At 39.0% G+C, this 18,916-nt stretch overlaps 1 long non-coding RNA gene across 1 annotated transcript in view; it reads left to right on the forward strand.

Moving 5' to 3' along the window:
• LOC307185581 overlaps positions 1-16,581 on the forward strand; it is a 41,998-nt gene extending 25,417 nt beyond the window's left edge. The window contains exon 6 of the long non-coding RNA XR_013828100.1: positions 16,407-16,581. This is a non-coding gene — a long non-coding RNA (uncharacterized lncRNA). The remainder of the gene's footprint in view (positions 1-16,406) is intronic.
• Positions 16,582-18,916: the final 2,335 nt, after the last annotated feature.

Below are 18,916 nucleotides of genomic sequence, written 5' to 3' on the forward strand. Positions count from 1 at the left end.
CCATTAATATGCTCTTTTTCTAATTCAAATATAATTAGCATATGATCTCGCGTAAACTTAAGGTGTACAATATGTTAATTTGATGCATTTACGTATTGTAATGTGATTACCACCGTAGCATTAGCTAATACCTCCATCACTCTCAACAAATGATTGAGTATGATCCATACTCTTTCTGGATAAAGAGTATTCATGTGATATCAGAGAATAATTGTCATTTCCAGGAGTTATAGACTGAAAACCAGGACCAACAAAGCTAACAGGGGACACGTGTCTTCTTTGATGTGTAAGCCATTTTTGAGCACTCTTTTCCTGGATTGCTACCCTTACAGTTACCTTAGACCTGGGGACCAGGGTAATCTATTCCAGTTTGGGACTTCAGCGGTAGGCTCACTTACACTGAAGTCCAAGACTGGAGTAAATTACATTTCAGGAGAATTTCTTTTGGATGACATTTAGTCCTTTCTTTATTTTCTCCCTTTAATTACTATACTCACACTTTGATGATGCTCTTGTTGGTCATGTTTCTCTGAAATTAAGAATAAGTCAAATGCAAAGGTCAGCATGTTTCCCTCACATGAAAATTTTTGTGGACATAAAAGGAAAAAATGTGCTCCAAGAAGTGTACATTTTAAATATCTCTTATTCAATAGAAATCAGACTTAACTCATAAACCCTCCAAAATTCCCACTGAGAAAGAGTGACTCCTTGAATTTGTACAATTCATGCAGCCAGTTTCCACTAGCTGTTCTTTCTGTCTTTGCGATTTCTGCCCCCACATGCCTGATTCTCACACGAGCTGTTACAGCTGAACTCACTCAGTTCTGATAACTGGAGAAACATCAGGAGCAAAACACATAATTTACCCTCATCTCATAGAGAAACATTGTGCTAGAATCAGAGAGTACAGAGCTGGAAGAGTAGGCGTTCCCTCGAGGAGCCTCCAGCTTCCTGATTACTGTCACAACTAAGCAACAAGAGGCTTCAGAGAGTTCAGGCAACGCTCATCCCTTGTTAAAGCAAGAGCTGAGTATTTCAGAGGTTAGTCTAGGGTTCTAGTTCTTTCCAATGTGGAGTATTCTTGAAGTTCCCTTGGAAGAGATGTTAGGGTGACCTGAGATTGGTGGACATTTTTTCACATTGATCTACTTTTTAAGGTTGCAGTCTTTACAGCGAGAGTGATATATGTGCGGTGAAAAGAGAGAGATGATTACATTGCCAAGGTTTTAGATGAAATCACAGCCCTGTAATTCTATTTCATTAATGTTGTTTTCTATTTTATGAATGATGACTTTATTGGGAGATTTGGTTTGAGTATGTCACAGTGTCAAAGTATTTCATCAACATATGTTGCAAGTATTTCCTTAGAAATTTAATTTTTTCCTTAGACACCTTTTTTTTTAACATCTTTATTGGAGTATAATTGCTTTACAATGGTGTGTTAGTTTCTGCTTTTATAACAAAGTGAATCAGTTATACATATACATATATCCCCATATCTCTTCCCTCTTGCATATCCCTCCCTCCCACCCTCCCTATTCCACCCCTCTAAGTGGTCACAAAACACCGAGCTGATCTCCCTGTGTTATGCGATTGCTTCCCACTAGCTATCTATTTTACATTTGGTAGTGTATATATGTCCATGCCACTCTCTCTCTCACTTCATCCCAGCTTACCGTTTCCCCTTCCATGTCCTCAAGTCCATTCTCTAGTAGGTCTGTGTCTTTATTCCCATCTTGCCCCTAGGTTCTTCATGAACTTTTTTGTTTGTTTTTTAGATTCCATATATATGTGTTAGCATACAGTATTTGTTTTTCTCTTTCTGCCTTACTTCACTCTGTATGACAGATTCTAGGTCCATCCACCTCACTACAGATAACTCAATTTCGTTTCTTTTTATGGCTGAGTAATATTCCATTGTATATATGTGCCACATCTTCTTTATCCATTCATCTGTCGATGGACACTTAGGTTGCTTCCATGTCCTGGCTATTGTAAACAGAGCTGCAATGAACATTGGGGTGCATGTGTCTTTTTGAATTATGGTTTTCTCAGGGTATATGCCCAGTAGTGGGATTGCGGAGTCATATGGTAGTTCTATTTTTAGTTTTTTAAGGAACCTCCATACTGTTCTCCACAGTGGCTGTATCAATTTACATTCCCACCAACAGTGCAAGAGGGTTCCCTTTTCTCTACACCCTCTCCAGCATTTATTGTTTGTAGATTTTTTGATGATGGCCATTCTGACTGGTGTGAGATGATATCTCATTGTAGCTTTGATTTGCATTTCTCTAATGACTAATGATAGGCATCTGGTTTTAAAGCCTTTCTACTTTCCTAATTACCTGCCCCGACTCCTCCACCCCATTATAATTTGCAGATGTCTTAATAATTCTGTCTCTCTCATCTACCCAGCCAATTCATCCTCTTTAAAGTCATTCATTAATACACAAAATATCAATTAAATACTTATCAGTTACAGCATGCTCTGCTGATATAACCCTATGGGAAACAAAAGTTCTAGTACAGTTAAAATGCATTGTATTGGGTGTTATAGGAAATAGACTGACAACAAATAGCAGTGCTAACACAAATCAGGAGTGGGAGGGATTGATTCCATCGTAATTAAACCAAAAGCTTGTGGGATCTTAGTTTCCTGATCAGGGATCGAACCCCTGACCCTGCAATGGAAGCGTGGAGTCTTAACCACTGGACAGTCAGGGAAGTCCCCCCAAAGTAAATCTTAATCCAGTTTCTCTACTTTTGTGGAAAGAACTCTGGAATAGATCTCAAATTCTTTCTACTTATTAACAGTATAAACTCAAACTAGTCAATTATTCTGAACCTGTTTCCTCATGTATGAAATAGGAGCAGGGTACATCTAGATTTCAGCTTGAATGCTCCAAAGATAAAATGAGTTTGTCTTCGCAGTTATGAATCATGAGTGTTACTAAATAGTGACTGTTCAGGGGAATGAATGTAAGGCTGAGGATTGGCAAGAAAGTAACCATCACACACTTTACAATGCCCTGAATGGATTCACGTGCTGTGTGTATTAGTTTTCTATTGCTCTATAATGGATTACCACAAATTTAGTGACTTGACACAAATTTATTCTATCACAGTTTCCATAGGTCAGGAGTCCAGGCACACGTTAGCTGGGTCCTCTGATCAGAGTCTCTCCACGTTGAAATCAAGGTGTTGGCCTGGGCTATGATTTCATCTGAGACTCAGCATCCTCTTCTGAGTTCATTCCTTGAAGCTCTGGGACTCAGGTCTCTATTTTCTTGCAGACTGTCAGACCATGGTCACTCTCGGCTCCTAGCCATCCACCATTTCCTGCACGTGGCCCTCCTCATGACCGAGCACTTTGCTCCTTCAAGGCCAGCAGGAGAAACCCTTGCACTTTTGAATCTTTCCTATCAGAAAGGGTCCTGTCCCTTTCCAAGGCTCACCCGATAAGGCCAGTGTCGCCCAGGCTCTCCCTTTTGTTTATTGAAAGTCATCTGATTTGGGACCTTCATTACATCTGCAAAATCTTTTCCCCTTTGCAATATAAGGCAGCTTAATGGTGGACCTATGAAATCCATCATATCCCCAGTCTTGTTCACATTCGAGGGAAGGGGAGTATACAGTGTGTGTACACCAGGGGGTGGGAATCTCAGCACTCTGTCTACCATGCTCTGCATGAGAAGTGATGCTGGGAAATAAAACTCCCATAGAAAAAGGAGAATGCTAATATGAAATGGATCATGCTGCTTTTCAGCACTTGTGAATGAGGAATCAACTTCCTGCCCTAAATTAGCTCAAGGAAGTCAGGAGGACAATTTTTCACTTGAGCAGTTAAAGTGGAATAGATGGACAGGGGAAAGTCAGAGAAAGAAATGAGTTCAGGAAGAGATCCTTAATCCCATACATTAATGAACTTTACAATCAACTATCCTATTAAATCAAAATCACTCAATCCATTAGACACAAAATAAAAATGGATTAGGGGAGACTCAGACTCCTTGAGTGCAATCTCTTAAGTGTCTCAGTTTCTAACAATGTGTATTTCATTTCTCATAACATTTAAAATATTTTTCATAAGCAAGAAATTAAATCCAGTGCTTCAGAGAATAGTGTTGTCTAAATAAATTTAAAGAATGTAAACCAATTAGGAGTTTTCTGAGGAAAGAGTTTAGTTTCAGGGGAGGAATATACGAAGACACAGTTGGTCAATAATTGAATTGGCCAATAAACATTCTGATGTTAGCAAAACTGATTTGTAATTTACTGAGGAATCCTGATTGGTGATGAAAATGGTGAACACATATTTTTCTTTCAGATGAATCCAAATCTCACCTCTTTCTCCTTTACCTACACCTCCCTGGGGCTTCTCTACCTTTTTCATTTTTCTTTAGAGGTCAAGGTCAGGAAGGGAGAAAAAGGATAGGGTAGCAGTCTGAGGATTTACAACAAACACAAAGATAAATGAGGCTACTCTTCCCACAGAGCACTGCACTAAAAACTAGTAGCTTCACAGGAAAACAGTAGCTGCCTTGCATCTTGGGTGGCTTTGCCTTGGTGATACATCACATTTATGATGGGATGTGTCGTAGTTCATTAACTTGCCTATCCTATTATATTTGGTTACAATGGGACGCTACTCAAAAACAACATGCCTGAAATTGAAGACAGATGGCCAAGTAAAGGGCTAGAGTTTAATATAATCATTTACTATTTCCTTTTTTATTGTGCTTTTCTCTCCATTTATTTTGAATGCCATGTAAGGACATTTACACTTTTTAAAGTAGTGAGATTTCTTTAGAAAGTAAGCAACAGGAGTCACAAGGCATGGCAAGGACAAGTTGATATTCTGCTAATACCATACACTGAAAGGGATATTTGCCTTTGGCAATTCTTGTTTATCTCTATATTTGCACAGGTTTATGATTGTAGAAAAATAAAATGAAAGACATTTACTTTAGTCCTATCTCTGCCAGGGGTTTGTGTGGCTAAAACATCTGACTCTGAAAGGAAGTTTCCTGGAATGGCTCTTTATTCATAATAAGTATAGTCAGGGTTGTAGGAAATCAGTCCAAAAACAACATCCATTCAAAGCAGAAGTATATGAGACTGCAGTGTTCTGACTCTTAACAAACAGTACCCTCACCGACTTTTATCTATCAGTTTGCGGTTTATAGAGGGCATCAAGGTTTGTACCCATCTTAATTCTTTAGAGCCCAGTGCAAAGTCATAAACTGATACTTTGTGAAATCCCTTCTTCTACACACATACACATATACCTCCACACCTTTTAAAGTTTATCTCTAGAACTTTTAATCCGTACTCGAACTTCTAACATTAAACAGCTCTTGGAACATAATTCTGAAGACTGGTGTGCAGATGACTATACCCGAGTTTTGAAAAGCTATTCGTATGATGATATTTGAGAGGCAAACTGATTTGGAAACGTGAATGTAAGGAGCATAAATAACATTACAGAGGCGTTTTGGATGCCTAGTTGTAGGAACAAAGTCTGCTGTTTTCTATATAGTTTTATACTGGGTTTTGTTTAGGAAAAAGCAATTTATTGGGGTACATAGATATATAATTATAACCATTTTGCTTTCTAAATGAGAAAGTGAAAACTTTTAAAATTGTACCAGGAACTTTTTAACTTTGATAGGATGTATTCAGATGTGTTATTGCCAGAGAGGAATAGCCACATAGGGTAAGGGCAAGCAGCAAATTTTCTTTCTGTTTACATTTCAATTCCCAAAGATAATTGTTTAGCTAAGATGTTTAGCCTTGATTGTGGGTCATTAGGGGTCACTAATAAAAGTCTCTGTTTGGATTTTTCAAGTTTGTTTGAATCTGTGCACATTTTTCCCCAGGAATTCAAGCTACAACAATACTAGTACAGTGACTCTAGTGATGATGCCATGAAGTGGCATTTAAGCTACTGGTCACATTTAGAATTTGTGTAAACAGAAAGACAGTTGATGAATTGATTAATGTCAATAGAAGATGTTTGCTATGTACATTTCGAAGTAGGAACTGCTGTATTTTTCACGATAGCCTGTCAACTGTCGGTGAGGGATGTGCACGTGGTGTGTTGGCTCACCAGGGTATCTGATGTGGTACAATGAATATATGGTTTGCTTGTTTTTGTCCAGTTTAATTACTTTTTATTAAGCAAGTAATATATATTTATTTTTTGGGAAAGTACATAATGTAGGTTACATTTTAAAAAATTAACCATAATCTCATTACACTGAGATACTGATTGTTAGTTAACATTTTAATGTCTAATCTCCATAATGTGTTAAAACTTTTCTTTAGGAAATCAAGTCTGTGTTCTTTTGCTTGTTTATAATAGGAAAAAAAATTTTAACATTTTTAATGTCCAGCTATAAGGAATCCAGTAATGATACAGGTTTGTACTTATAAAACATGTACATAAGTGTATAAGTACATGTGTGTTTCTGTGCATGAGACTTCTTTAAATGGTATCAGACTATATGTACTGTCTTGTCATTTTCAATTAATAATATATTATAAACTGCTCTTCATATTAACAAATTCAAATACACATTAACATTATTTAGGATGGATAGTATCACATTAAATGGATGTATCATAATGTATTTAACCAGTTCCTTTTAGTTGGGCATTGAGGCTGTCTCCTTTTATTTATATTTTCCTATTACAAACAAGTAAAAGAGGAGAAATGTGATTTCCTAAAGAGAAACTTTAAAGTCTGTTTATGGGTTTTAATACTACAGATTGGAGGAAGATGGTTTTCATGGGTTGTAACCCGAGAATCTCACAAAGAGGCTAGAGGAGGGGAAACAGGGGCAAATAGCACCATTACGTGCCAAGCATTGCATTAGACACTCGTTAAACATTATTTTTAATCCTAGGCATTATCACCATTTTGTAGATGTATCAGCTATAGTTCAGTAGCGGTTAAGGAGCTTTCCCAAGGTTGCCAAGGTAGTCAGTGGCAGAACTGTCTGGTAGTATTGTAATGAGATTCACAAACTCCTCATGGTGTCTTCGTGTCAGTGCACCCATCCATAGCTGAGCACACAGCGCCCACTTACAGGGGTGTCACTATACACACTGCACAGTTCATATGGTGGCTTTCAAAGTTTTTATGTAAATTAAACTTTGAAGATTAAATGCTATTTTAAACCACAGACATTTACGCAATATATATATATATAACTATATAAATTATATAATTTATATAAGCTATTTTAAGTAACAGGATACTGCACACTTTAGAGGTACTTTCAGTGGTTCCCCCTTTGTAAAATGAGTATCCTCTTGCAATGTAAAGAATTCATTTTTTTCTTTTCTATTTTTCAAAGACATTCTGTCTTGGCACCGATAAGTTTGTTTTAAATTGGGACACATTTGTCAGTCTTTCTCTATGGTTAATAATCTCTGTGTTTCAGATGATTATTAAATCTGGAAGTCTCTTTGGAGTTTGGAGTTTGGGGAAATGAAATTTCACGGTGTAAAATGTGGTTTCGAAGTAGAGAAGTGAAAGGGACGAATACTGTGCCTGTGTCTGGAGATGGGAGACCTGGTACCTGCTTCGGATGTAGTCACTGATCCACCGTGAATGTTAGGAAAGCTGAATCCATCTCTCAGTCCTCAGCTTCTGCCTGTGAAATGAAAGACCTCGTGGTGGTATCATGGGCAGAGAAAGGGTAAATGTATAGAACTGATATATAAAGAACTGTTATTTGCCAGGCATTGCACTAGGTGCCCCAATACCTTTTATATCAAATTGAACATTTCCCAACACTTATGGTACTGCTTATGAATGTTGTTTGGACATAATGGAACCAGAAAGATGGTGTTGAATCAATGACCAATTAGAGACAGGAAGCGAACGAACACAGTGTGGAAAAAGGGGTCAGGGCCAGCTGTCTGAAGCTGAGGAGAGAAGAGTGGGCAGGACCAATCATCAGGATCGAGAAAGAATTAGTTGACCTTGGGTTTGACTTGAAAACTGACTTGTTACATTTCTTGGGACTACTTCAAACAAGTCGCAGATTGGAAGGAGTTAGAGAACTGCCCCATGGGTTTTGATCTGATGAACAGTAGGAGAATCTGGAGTGGCAGTTAGATAAGTGTGTGGAATCCAGTGATAACTTTGTGAAGATAAAGGAGACCTATATGTGTCTAAAAGTGGCCTGAAAAGAGCCCGCAGAGGAAGACAGGGATAGGAGGTTAATAACAGAAGAGCTTGTGTGGGGTGGTGGATGAAAGGGCAGATGGAATTCGGTGAAGACTGTGAAAAGCAAAAGCCAACATGCTTGAACAAAGCTGAGAATGATCCTGGGGAGGGGGCGGGGGTGGAAATAGATTAATGACGAGCGTAAGAGGAGGAGTGAGTTTGAGGCCAAGGTTATCAGTAACTGAGAAGAGATGGGGTCGGGGCAGGTGGAAGGTTGTGCTCTTGGAGGGTTAGAGGGAGGAAAAGAGAATCAGAATTGTCATCAGGTTTGGAAGTGATGGAGAAAGAAAGTTGGGGCTTTTAGGGAATTGAAAGTGATGACAAATCTATATGGTTTGTAGGTGAGTGAGAATCTCTGGCAGCAGTTGTCAAAAGGGGGAGGATGGTATTTAGTTTCAGAAACATTCCGTTGAATGTTCAAAATTTGGTAAGTAAGAGTAGATAGGGGATAGACAGTTCTTGTGAGATCTAAGACTCTAAGAGAATCAAGATTATGAAAGAGAAAGCATTGGAAGGAGAACTCATTCCTGGAGACTTGGTTGATAATGCAGGAAAAGTTTCAGAGTAGAATAATTAATCATACATATCGTACTATTCTAAGCATCACTCCTATTCATTCCTTTATTCATTCATTCACCCATCTATTCAGAAAGTTTTTATTAGATTCCCATTTATGTTCTAGGCATTGTGTTGCGTGCTTGAGATACAAGATGAATAAGAAATAGTTTCTGTCCTTAAGGAACTTATGTTTAGCAGAAAGATACAGACATGTATCAGTGAAGGCCAAAAAAAAAGGTATTCTCTGTATAATTACAGAAGTTTATAGAGAGTATAGTGGGGACAAAGGGAAGTGTGGTCCACACTATTACAGGAGCAGTGTATCAGCAGGGCTGCATAGAGATCACACAGGAGCTGAGCTGTGAGAAGAGCGGTGCTCTGCAGGTGGTAAGGAGGGATGGTTGTTCACAGCAAAGGGATCTACTTAAAACCATCTCGATATGGAGGCACAAATAGCCCTGCCTTCTCAGGGACCTGCAGCCGGCTCAGCATGGGAGAGACAAGACAGAGCAAAACCTAAGTGAAGTCCCACTCGCCTGAAATCATACACTGCCATGGCCACCACGCTCCCAGCTAAGACAATTTTGGCACGATACTGCCTTATCTTTGTAATCTGTCATAAGGGCCAATTAACCCACATAGAGAAAACACACACACGTGTACATACATCATCTCAAAAAGGAAGCGGCTTACAAGTCCAGATGGTGAGCTGCCGCAAGGAACACAAAACAACTCTTCCTTGTATTTAGTTATATATCAAAGCATAGACAATAGAGATTCAGTTACATCACTTCTGAATAAAGACTGTCCCCAAAGAGGCAAAAAGTCTAGTTTCCCCACCCTGACATGAGCTCTTTTTTTTTTCTTAACATTTTTATTGGAGTATAATTGCTTTACAATGGTGTGTTAGTTTCTGCTTTATAACAAAGTGAATCAGTTATACATATACATATATGCCCATATCTCTTCCCTCTTGCATATCCCTCCCTCCCACCCTCCCTATCCCACCCTTCTAGCTGGTCACAAAGCACCGAGCTGATCTCCCTCTGCTATGCGATTGCTTCCCACTAGCTATCTATTTTACATTTGGTAGTGTATATATGTCCATGCCACTCTCTCACTTTGTCCCAGTGTACCCTTCCCCCTCCCCATGTCCTCAAGTCCATTCTCTAGTAGATCTGTGTCTTTATTCCCGTCTTGCCCCTACGTTCTTCATGAACTTTTTCTTTCTTTGTTTTTTAGATTCCATATATATGTGTTAGCATACAGTATTTGTTTTTCTCTTTCTGCCTTACTTCACTCTGTATGACAGACTCTAGGTCCATCTACCTCACTACAAATAACTCAATTTCATTTCTTTTTATAGCTGAGTAATATTCCATTGTATATATGTGCCACATCTTCTTTATCCATTCATCTGTCGATGGACACTTAGGTTGCTTCCATGTCCTGGCTATTGTAAACAGAGCTGCAATGAACATTGTGGTACATGACTCTTTTTGAATTATGGTTTTCTCAGGGTATATGCCCAGTAGTGGGATTGCTGGGTCATATGGTAGTTCTATTTGTAGTTTTTTAAGGAACCTCCATACTGTTCTCCACAGTGGCTGTATCAATTTACATTCCCACCAACAGTGCAAGAGGGTTCCCTTTTCTCCACACCCTCTCCAGCATTTATTGTTTGTAGATTTTTTGATGATGGCCATTCTGACTGGTGTGAGATGATATCTGATTGTAGTTTTGATTTGCATTTCTCTAATGATTAATGATGTTGACCATTCTTTCATGTGTTTGTTAGCAATCTGTATATCTTTTTTGGAGAAATGTCTATTTAGGTCTTCTGCCCATTTTTGGATTGGGTTGTTTGTTTTTTTGATATTGAGCTGCATGAGCTGCTTGTAAATTTTGGAGATTAATCCTTTGTCAGTTGCTTCAATTGCAAATATTTTCTTCCATTCTGAGGGTTGTCTTTTCGTCTTGTTTATGGTTTCCTTTGCTGTGCAAAAGGTTTTAAGTTTCATTAGCTCCCATTTGTTTATTTTTGTTTGTATTTCCATTCCTCTAGGAGGTGGGTCAAAAACAATCTTTCAAAAACAATCTTGCTGTGATTTACATAATAGAATGTTCTCCCTATGTTTTCTTCTAAGAGTTTTATAGTGTCTGGCCTTACATTTAGGTCTTTAATCCATTTTGAGTTTATTTTTTGTGTATCGTGTTAGGGAGTGTTCTAATTTCATTGTTTTATATGTAACTGTCCAGTTTTCCCAGCACCACTTATTGAAGAGGCTGTCTTTTCTCCATTGTATATTCTTGCCTCCTTTATCAAAGATAAGTTGACCATATGTGTGTGGGTTTACCTCTGGGCTTTCTATCCTGTTCCATTGATCTATATTTCTGTTTTTGTGCCAGTACCATACTGTCTTGATTACTGTAGCTTTGTAGTATAGTCTGAAGTCCAGGAGCCTGATTCCACCAGCTCTGTTTTTCTTTCTCAAGATTGCTTTGGCTAATTGGGGTCTTTTCTGTTTCCATACAAATTGTGAAATTTTTTGTTCTAGTTCTGTGAAAAATGCCAGTGGTATTTTGAGAGGGATTGCATTAAATCTGTAGATTGCTTTGGGTAGTATAGTCATTTTCACAATGTTGATTCTTCCAATCCAATAACATGGTATATCTCTCCATCTATTTGTATCATCTTTAATTTCTTTCAATAGTATCTTATAATTTTCTGCAAGGTCTTTTGTCTCCTTAGGTAGGTTTATTCCTAGGTATTTTATCCTTTTTGTTGCAATGGTAAATGGGAGTATTTTCTTAATTTCACTTTCAGATTTTTCATCATTAGTGTATAGGAATGCAAGAGATTTCTGTGCATGAATTTTATATCCTGCTACTTTACCAAATTCATTGATTAGCTCTAGTAGTTTTCTGGTAGCATCTTTAAGATTATCTATGTAGTATCACAGACATGAGCTCTTGCCATGTGTCTTACTCACGTTTCCATCCCAATCATCTCAGACCCCTGCAAATGGTAGGAATTTAATAAAAATTAGTTGAGTCAATGAAGGAAGCCATAAATGTAGTATTGAATTTCTAACCGGAAGAGGGGAAAACCAGAATGCCACCTCGTCACATTAATAATAGTAATAATCAAGTTAATAACAGTAATAATGTTAATAATACATCCTAATAGCTGCAATTTACTGTGTGTTCACTCAGTATTATCAGACAGTAAGCATCAGTCGTACATTATTTTATTTAATCCTTCCCCAAGCATAATGAAGTAAGAAATAGCTCCACTTTACAAATGAAGATGTGGGCTTAGCCATGTTCAGGAAATTACTCAGGATCACCTAGGCTATAAGGCGAGGGGCCACGCTTGGGTTCAAAGTCTGTCTGGCTTCACATACTCCACCCTTAACTCTCACACTGTAGTAGCTATGGCAGCATTGCAGAGTTGGAAGAGGTCTCTGCAGGTCAGGGATCTTCATCCAGCAGTGCGCATGTTACTGGTGAGATGCAGAGTTAGTTTGGTCTGCAGTTTTCCTAACAACTACCAAGAAAGTCTCTCCTTCACTCCGTGGAGCCTGTGGGATACTAACTAAAGCTGGTGGCGCCTGTCCACAGAGTACCCATCCCTGCTGATTTGGCCGCAGTGACCTGGACCACGAGTGCCTCTCCCATTCTGCCTTTCTCCCTACCCACCGGTTTATGTCTTGACTATGTTCTAGAGGTTATTGTGCTTGGGCCCCTGCCCATTTCCTGGCATAAGGGTCATTACATAAAAACAGACAAGCTGTAAAGGAGCTCACTCATGAAAACTAGGCCTGATTCAAGAAGACGGAAACGCTTCGGCATGATGGGCAACAGGAAGTGGCCATCTTGGTGTTTAGATCCTCTCGTCCTTCCTCTTTACCTTCTCACTCTCTCCCTCTCTTTTCCTTCCTTCCTTCTCTCTCTTCCTTCTTTCCTTCCATTTTCTTACTTGATGAGTAAAAATTTTTGAAAGATAATTTTGGTTTTCTCACCTGCACAAATATCCTCAAAAATGAAACTATTGTACAGGCAGGATATGGAAGATTGAAATCCAGTGATCTAGACCAGCTTCTCTCCTGATTCAGATGCATCGTCCCTCATCCAGATCATCGTATCCTGTTCCTTACAATTTCTTGGGACAAGGTGCCCACTGCTTTCTGTTTCAGCCTAATCCCACTCTCATTAACCACTAAAAATAGGATGACCACATGATTCTTCAGCAAAACTGTGACACATTTGAAAGTATAAGGAGAGAGGCACTAAAACTAACTAAATTATATAATTTTTGAAATGTTTATTGATTGACAAATTGGTCTTAGTAAATTGGGGAATCCTAAAAATAGTCGTATTCAAAAACTATTTGGAAAAAATATTTTGCTTAAAAACAAAAACCAAGACATCGAAGTAAATTAAAGCACTATTTAAAATGTGCCATTATATTATTATTTTTAAAAATCACATAGTCTGGGCTTCCCTGGTGGTGCAGTGGTTAAGAATCTGCCTGCCAATGCAGGGTTCATGAGTTTGAGCCTTGGTCCGGGAAGATCCCACATGCCACGGAGCAACTAAGCCCGTGAGCCACAACTACTGAGCCTGCTCTTTAGAGCCTGTGAGCCACAATTACTAAGCCCGTGTGCCACAACTTCTGAAGCCTGCACGCCTAGAGCCCATGCTCCGCAATGAGAGAGGCCACCGCAATGAGAACCCCATGCACCACAGCGAAGAGTAGCCTCCACTTGCCACAACTAGAGAAAGCCCATGCACAGCTAACAAGACCCAACACAGCCAAAAATAAATAAATAAAATAAATTAATTTTTAAAAAGTCACATAGTCCAAATAATTCTTTTTTGTATGCATTCCTGCATTAGTTTCCTAGCTGTATCTATCTCTAAAAATGTGTCACTGGAAACTTTCTGAGGAGCATTATTTTCCAAATATTATTTTCATTTTATTTTCAACATTGGTCTTAATATTTAAAACTTTAAAAACAAAATTGTCTTCAGTCTCCCTCAAAGTTACATTTTAGTGTGAATGCATTTGAAATTATTGACGTTATCTATTGACTCTTCTCTGTATACCATGATTTTTATAATTGGGAAATAAATACACGTACATGCTGAATTGCCTGGTAAGCTCAGAGCAAATTCTACCAAAGGAAATTCTCAATTCCAATTTTTTTCTGTACTGAAATGTGTAAATATTTTCACAGGTGCTATGTTTTTGCCTCCATTCACGGTATTTTTCTTTCATATATCTAAGTTCTACTTATGATTCTTTTAAATGTTTCACCAAATTTAGATGCTGCAAAATAGTAAGCTTTCTCAATTTTATTCTCTCCTCATTTAGAATAGAAATTTTTCCAATGCAAGGAGGGGCTTGGTCAAATGATTCTTCTCACAATATGAGATATTTCAAAAGGAAATCTTGGCTAACTTGTTCTGTTGCTCCTTTGCTTCTATCGGGATGAATTTCAACATCTTCTGGTTTGCAAGCTTTGTTCAATTATTGCAATTTCCTTAAAGCTTCACAAGCTTTTCTAAAACTTTCATTTGTTGAATACTTCGATTAATGATTTTAATTGATTGAAAAGGCTGTAACGAAAATTGAGAGGCATTCCTTATAATAAGTCCCCTGCTATTAAGGATATTTAGGTAATTTACAAAGTACTTCTTTAGAGGCTTGATATTTCTAATACTGGGTTGTTGATGGCAGCAAAGAGAAAAGTTTCATGTACCATGTCAAATGAATTTCTTTTATTCAACAGGCTTTTACCACAACTTTTTTTTTTTTTTTTTTTTTTTTTTTTTGCGGTACACGGGCCTCTCACTGTTGTGTCCTCTCCCGTTACGGAGCACAGGCTCCGGATGTGCAGGCTCAGCGGCCGTGGCTCACAGACCCAGCTGCTCTGCGACATGTGGTATCTTCCCGGACCGGGGCACGAACCCACGTCCCCTGCATCAGCAGGCGGACTCTCAACCACTGCGCCACCAGGGAAGCCCAGAATGGCTCGACTTTTGTTTCCTGCACATACCTATGCACACCTAGCTTATAATTTTCCACACTGTCCTCTGGCCTTGCTAACTGATGGCCTGGCAGCTTTGTGTCCCTTGCCAGCCATGCATGGGTAAAGGCATAGCCGGTTGGTACACCAAGCAGGTGCAAGGAGAGCGGCATCCACTGCTTACCTCTTTAACATCTAAGGCTGGATCACATTAGCTGCCCTCAGCTGTTTGGGTCCCAAGGTACTCATTTTATCAGTGAGCTTTCTGCCCACTGTTCTATAAAGGGAAGTGTTAATTATGTTACAGCTGGAAAGGACAGGGAAAAGAGAGGGCGTCACTGTTGGTCACCTTTCAGATTTCACCAAATGTGAAAAGTGATGGCTCTGTTCTCTTACATTCACCCCACAAGCAGTGGTGGAGACCATGGCAGAAGCTAGAAGTACAAAGTGGACACAAGCTAAATCTATCCTGTCTTATTTCAATGCCACTAGTAATAATAATAATATTTTGCTTAAAAATGAGAAATTCAGGACAAATGCTAAACTGGAAAGGACAGTGGCCTACCAGGTGTAAACCAAGAACAGCCCTATGGAACCCGAATATACGGTCACCCTAATCAAAGAGTTACCCCATCCATCCATTCCACAATATTTAATTAGCATCCATGAAGTTAATTCACTTTGTTAAGAAATGAGGGTATACAGAAGAAAGTAAAACCGTTTCTGATGAAAAAGTGTTCATGATTTCAAGGGGTTAATTGTACTGAAATCTGTCTCCGTGTGGCTTTAGCTCCAAACTTGGACCTAAGCACATGCCTTACCCACTGGGTCTACAGTATGATAGCCCATCAGTCCCTGGAAGATTGCTCTCAGCTTCTCTATTCCAATAGCTTGCAAATGCTTGGGTGCAAAAACATTATCTGGAAACTTCTTTCAGAAGTATATCTGCCCACCCCCAACTGGCCCACAATATTCACAGGCAGAGCCAAGAAATCCAAGTTTTAAAAGAGCACCTGAAGTGATTCTGACTCAGGTATCAATCAAAAACACTTTCAGAAATGCCATCGAGTCCTTCTTGGGTCTGAGATAAATATGTTGACTTTCTCTCACCCTTTCTCAAAAGTCATGCCTTCTGTGCTAGGGCTACTCGGTGGCCATTTTCAGATATGTCCTAATTTGTCGTGATCCTCTTTCGATTGTGGTAGCTGGATTCAATGCAGTCCCTCAAAGCAGTGTGAAAGCAGTCGCATCCAGATGGACCACTGCACTCTGTGATTCAGGCACTGTGTTTCCATCAGTGCAGCCTAATATAGCCTTCGCTTTATGCAGCAGATCACATTGTGAGCTAATAATTGCACTTGTAGCCATCTATGAATAACATTAAGCTATATCTTTCTCATCTTGTACCAAAACACTTGAGTATGATTATCTAGGCAATGGAATATTTATTTAAGTGAATTCCACAGTAGGTCCTGCTTTCTTTTCCAAAATTTGAAATACAAAAGCAGTCTGATAGGCTCTGTTTCCCCCCTTCTCCCTCTTTCCCTGCCTCCCTGCTCCTTTCCTTCCAGCAGAGGTTATTCCTGGCAAAGTCTCTGCAAGGGAGTATGATACCACCTGAGAAGCGAAACAGACCCAGATACAAATCATTCTACTCAAGCCTTGGAGTAACCTTCAAAGAAAAACAAATTCCATACCAGCCAGAATCTGAGTGGAGGCCAAGAACTGCCAACATATTTGGAAAGCCAAAACCCTACAGAAATATGGTCCCTAACCACCTTGCAGATAGACCATCAGTGGAGAATGAAAGTGAGTTGGAATTTTGTTACTTACAGACCCACCGCTAAATTCAGCATTCAGGAGTTTATACCAACAGCAGACCTAACTTATCCGCGTGAAAATAACACCAAGTAAGACTCAGAACATCAAAAAAGGCTAATTCAGAGTTATACAGAATTCCCATATGTTTAAGGTTGCCACAAATTCTTCAATTCCCATTCACAAACATGCATATTAAGAATTTAAAACATGCAATGGATTTGAATAAAGTAGAGCTATCAACTGAAACTGAATAGTTTGTGGGCTGTCAGAATCAGTTCAACATTTTTCTTATATATTTGCAAATATGTGACTTTATAGTTAAGCCAAAGTCAGCCCATTGTACTTACGCCTTAGCTTTAAATTGAGAACACTGGCAAGTCCCAAGGGGAGAAGCAGCAAAACCATAAATGAAGCCCTGGTTTTCTTGTATATACAACTGTATGAACAGGAGAAGGGAAATGATATCTTGATGGTCCTAGAGGCAGCAATGCCAAAGTCATTCCCTTGAGTGTTAACATTAAAAAAAAAAAAAAAGAAATCACACACTATTTTCCCTTAACCCACATTGCTTCTGTGAAGATAACCTTTAAAAAGTCCAGAACAACATTGCCAAATGTTCAAACTCTCTTCAGGGTTTTGCCTGGTCCTTTTCATAAGAAAGGGTAGATTGATTCTGAGCTTTTGGGCAAGCCCCAAATTAGATTTAGGAAAGGAAAAGATGTTTTATTTTTATTTTATGGAACGAATGAGTAGTAAATAGGTACCCTTGACTCTTTGATTTCTGCTTTTGGGCTATCTTATCGGTAAATTTGATGTTTGGCACTCTGGAGGTAACAGTTCCCAAAAGTAAAAATTATCCTCGGGTTAAAATGCTGGATGATGCAGCAACATGGACGCAGCTAGAGAGTATCACACTAAGTGAAGTAAGTCAGACAGAGAAAGACAAATATCATATGATATTGCTTGTATGTGGAATCTAAAAAAACTATACAAATGAACTTGTTTACAAAACAGAAATAGACTCACAGACATAGAGACAAACTTATGGTTACCAAAGGGGAAAGAGGGATGAGGAGAGATAAATTAGGAGCTTGGGATTAAAGATGCACACCACTGGGCTTCCCTGGTGGCGCAGTGGTTGAGAGTCCGCCTGCCGATGCAGGGGACGCGGGTTCGTGCCCCGGTCCGGGAAGATCCCACATGCCGCAGAGCGGCTGCGCCCGTGAGCCATGGCCGCTGAGCCTGCGCGTCCGGAGCCTGTGCTCCGCAACGGGAGAGGCCACAGCAGTGAGAAGCCCGTGTACTGCAAAAAAAAAAAAAAAAAAAGATACACACCACTATATATAAAATAAACAACAAGGACCTACTGTAGAGCACAGGGAACTATATTCAATATCTTGTAATAACTATAATGGAAAAGAAACTGAAAAAGAATATATATATATATATACACACACATATATTATATATATTATATATATATATATATATATCACTTTGCTGTACACCAGAAACTAACACAACAATGTAAATAAGCTATTCTTCAATAAAAAATAAAATTTAAAAAAATTGCTGGGAGAATGGATGTGATAGCCATAAAAAGGCAGCCTTCAACCGACAAAACTCCCTATCACGTTTTGGAAGAAATGGAGTACCCACTTTATTCACATAGGCACACCCACTCACTCTTCTAGCACTTATTCAATAATGAGGTCTCTTTTTGTTGCCCAACACAGTACAAATTTTTTTTAAAAGAGCCAGACAGGGAATGCAGGAACCATCTAGTTCAGCATTCTCACGGAAAAGTGAGGTTCAGAGACTTGCTTAAGAACACGTGGTAGGTAGTCCCAGAATAATAAGAACTTAAAATAACTTTTTGAGTACCTTGGGTAGACTATCCACTGAATTCTGGTTCACAGTATCAATATTTTTTCAGCCACAGGAGAAAGAAGATTGTTAGCCCAGGATCTGAGCTGGTCCCTCAGCATTAATGTATGTGTCTATGAGACACTTGCTCAGCCAGTAGCTAGAACCAAGGATGCAAGATACCTGTGAAACACTCTTCTTGGATATCCCAGAGAACTACCTCTTCCGTGTTCTACTTCAATGATAAGCAAGTATCACTGTCTGCTAGCCTCACTGGTTTCTGAAATCACTAGAAACGTGTTGGCCTATTGCATATTGTGCTTAACGAGACCACTCTTCACCCAATTAAATGCCCCAGGTCCAAAAGCTGAGTCACCCCGGCCAGCTGCTCTTCTGT

This window comes from Stenella coeruleoalba (genome assembly GCF_951394435.1).
Source record: "Stenella coeruleoalba genome assembly, chromosome: 4".
NCBI classification, from domain to species: domain Eukaryota; kingdom Metazoa; phylum Chordata; class Mammalia; order Artiodactyla; family Delphinidae; genus Stenella; species Stenella coeruleoalba.